Below are 4052 nucleotides of genomic sequence, written 5' to 3'. Positions count from 1 at the left end.
GAGTCATTTACCCTTCTGGAGTCCCTGCTTTCTCTTTCAGAATGTTGCTGTGCGAGTTCCATGACATAACTTAAAAGGTTATTTATTGCAGCCCATAGTGGTGCCCGTAAAGTGGGAGGTGGGAGTGGGGTCTGGGGTTTCTGTAGCTTAAAAGTACCTTGTAGACGTATTTTTGCGCTGTTGGAAGTGGGAACTGTTGACACTTAAAGCTTCCTTACCTTTGGGGACTGTAAAAGCTGGCATCTTCAGAAGGGTTAAAATTTCAAATACTTCACGGGGTTAAAGTTGTTTCGAAATAGGCGTTTTTGCTATAGAAATTAAATTGAAATTTTGATAGGACAGAAATTAGGAAACAAAACCGGCACGTGAGCACTCGAGTTCAGTCTCATCTAATGAATGACGTCTGAGTTCTGCACAACTTACTTGAAAGGTTTAGGTTTTTAACCCCCTTTCTTTAAATATTCTTCTCCTAAAATGAGAACATGTATTGATTTTCCATGCTGTCACCACACTCCATTTGCTTTGAAGGCAAATTGACTCGTAAATTTTTTTTAATGACTATGTCATTGTTAGATATATTTAAAAAGACCGGAAGGTTTGAGTTTTTAAATAGTCCAGCTCTGTTGTAAAGGAAATCACTGCACAAGAGAAGGAACAGAAAGTGAGGACTTGTCTGCACTTCATCCAGAGTGCACTATTTTACAAGCCATGCCCCTGTTGCTTTAGGAGTGAAGCTGTTATTGCTCTGCAGGTTGTGTGTGAGTGTGTGTATGAGTGTGAGTGTGAGTGTGTGTGTGTGTGTGTGTGTGTGTGTAGCTGCGATGCGAGTGAGATTTGGAAAGGCAGAAATCTCTGGAGCCGAAGTATCCGCTTTACTCTTTCCTCAGGTATCCCGGCAGTTTCCTGCTATGCAAGTGACTGCTTCAAAGGTGGCTCACATCCTGCCTCCCTCCCCAGCACCACCCCCTCCCAGGAGAGCAAAGCCAGGGGCTGCCTTGGTGCAGCCTCACCTCTGTTAACAACTTTTAAAGCCATTTCAGTCAGTACTAATTAAAAACACTCCTCTGTCCTCTGTATCAGGAACCAGAACTTCCCTCCCACTTGATTCCCAGTCTTCGCTCTTAGCCCGAGCAGGAGCTGTTCCTGACACCTCCAGCTGGAGGTAACTGGCTGGGTAAGACACTCTGGCCTTGGCTACTTTATTATACTGTTATTTTTTAAGAAGCAACACAGAGAAATGTCTGAGTATTTCTTAAGTGCCACAGCTGCTCTTTAGGGCAGATAAAGCTCAAAGGTCTCCGTTGCACAAATTGCACAATCAGAGCAGCGACAAAAAAAGCAATAAAACGTCCAAAACCCACCCTCCCAAATCACAAAAGCCATTTGAGGTGTAGAGTTGTACACAAGGAAAGGTGCTCCAGAACCCCTCTGTGCCTTACAGGAAAGCAGGGATGCCTTCCCTGCAGGAATCCATTGCATTGGGAGCACTCCGGTGCTGCTGCTGGAATTCCATCACATGGGCCTGACGCTCAGGGGAGCTCCTGAAACTGCTTCCCCTAACTCAGGTGCACAACAAAACTAATTGACTCTCCCTGTTTTAAAGCAGTTTTTACTCCCTTCTGCACCTCTCCTCCACACTCTCAAGCAATAGAAAGACCAAAAAAAATACGCAGAAAGTTTGAAATGTGTTGTTTATTCAGTTCTTTTTTTTTTTTTTGAAGTTCTCAGTTTTAAGTATATTAAATGTAAACATTTTACTCACTTCATAGAAAGCTCTTTATAGTACAATTTGTTTTTACTGTATAATTAAATATTTTCAAAGTTCTGTTTTCCTTTGTAAACGAGTTGGTTTGGTAATTAAAAAAAAACTGGTTATACCAAGAGCTCAGCTTCTGCAACCTCCTCGGCTTCATGACCTCCCTCACCACGGGAAAGGCAGGGAAAAAGGACCAGGTAGGTTATTGGTTGCTTATCCTGGAGTTTTCTGGGGTATTTTCTGTTCCCTGTTGCTGGTGGCCACTGTAAAACCTCAAGGCAAGTGAGGGCTCACCTTCCTCAGCAGGTTTTGTGGCAGAGCTGTTGGGTTTTTAGGCAGAGGGGCCAAGGGCACAGATGCTTTTGGCTGAGCTGCATTGCTGGTACAGCTTTCTCCAGGCCCAGCTGAGCTGATGCAAAACCAAAATGCAGGGGGAGGCATTAGAAGAAATACAAGATGAAATCTGGCTCTCACAAAACACCCACTTTGAGCACTCACAAAAATACTCCTAAAAATCAGGTGAAGGCCCAAGTACAACATGAATATTATTGCTGCAATGTTCAGTACATGATGGTCCCGAAACTGGACTGGAAACAGAGTTCAGAGCCCCAGATTACATTTCTCAGTTTCATATTTGCACATGGTTGGTGCCCAGGAACTGCCTCAAGAGCTCAGGGATATTTGCATATCAGCTTCCCTCCCCCCATTCAGATACTTCAGATTTACCATAAAAACAGGGAATTTTGGGAGAAAAAAAACTGGGAGAAAAATTTTGGGAGGAAAACCTGGGAAAACTTTGGAATTTTTCTCTCTGCCTTGCCCAGAGAAGAGCTCAGACTCAGCACACCAAGGGTCACCTTTATGGCCTTGTTTATCCTGGATTCTGCCTGGGATCCCCACGTGCAGCAGGAGCTGCAGAGGGAAGAGCCTCGTGTGTCCTTGGCACTACTGCAGCAGCTCTTTCCCTCTCCCCCTTTTGGCTCCATTTCCCCTTGGAACAGCTCTTCCCATGCCTGTTGTGTCCAGAAAGCACACTCTTGTTGACATTTTTTTTTTCCCCTTGTAGCTTATGGAATTTATAAATCACATTTTAGTTCAATGTGCGTTTTAAGAAATCACTCAAGATAAGAAATTCTATTTTGTTTTCGAATTCAGTTTCTCTGGTTTTCCATCATTAATGACACTTCCTTCCTAGCTGCAGATTATTATCTGAGAACTGCTCATGGTATCTGTTGCTCATAAGAGCTTTAATATTAAAACCAAAAATAATATTGCTGTCTGAATCAAATTTTTGTGTTAGAAAGTCAGAAGCTTCTGAATTACTTAAATTACAGACACAAGTTTTGACAGCCCAGCACAGGCAGAGCCTTAAAGGAGTTCCTTACAAATGTATTTATTAACACTTTTAGAGCCTCCAGCTCAGACTGTCATGGAGCTTTTCTAGAATCACTGAACTCAAGGGAAGACATCCCAGTCATCCTCCCTGTCCCCAGACAGTGGCTTGTCTTGGGAAATGTTACCCTCCTTATTCCCACAATGGTAACAAAGAGCTCTGAAATTCCAAACCTTAATTCCTTGTTGATAGTTTAAACACTCTTCTGTAGTTCAGGGAAGCACCTCCCTCATGGATTAACGTGATACAGGTATAAAAAATCACTTCCTAAAGATGTAGGTGGTGCTTAGTAAGAAATATTTTAAATAACCAAAGAAAACCTCACATCTTCCCCATTCCAGGCAAGTTCCTAGGCAGTGTTCAACTCTTCCAGGCATCCATCCAAGGTGAAGTACAAGAAAAAATGTATTATGCTGCTAAATCACAGCTTTTTATCTCTCTCTCGATACCAGCATCCTGTGGTACCTTTTGTTTTTGCCTGCACTTTCTTGGTATTCCTGTTTTTCTTTAGATTCTCATCATGCACCACTGCCAGGAGTTCCCAGTCTTTTTATATATTGTGACTCACTGGGGAATTCCTACTCCTCAAGAGGGATGATGAGGCCTCACCTCTTGTTTCTAGGAAGCATCCCCAATGTTTTTAAATGAGAAAAACTTGGTTTTAAATGCAAAGTTTTTCTCTGAAAACTATTTTTTCCCTTTGAAATGCACTCTGAGAGACAAATCTGCTCATCTCTACTGCCACTGATCAAAAAGCAGTCAGGGAAACTTGCTGCAGGCACTGTCCTGCTGGCTGCAGCCTCCCTGGCTGGTGGGGTTTCCTGCATGAACTGCTCAGAAAAAGCTGGGAGTGGGTTTCAGATAACTCAGTGTTACCTGCATCCACACAAGGAAAGCTGTAGT

This window comes from Poecile atricapillus, chromosome 3 (assembly GCF_030490865.1).
Source record: "Poecile atricapillus isolate bPoeAtr1 chromosome 3, bPoeAtr1.hap1, whole genome shotgun sequence".
Taxonomy (NCBI): domain Eukaryota; kingdom Metazoa; phylum Chordata; class Aves; order Passeriformes; family Paridae; genus Poecile; species Poecile atricapillus.
Note: the sequence above shows the minus strand (reverse complement) of the source record.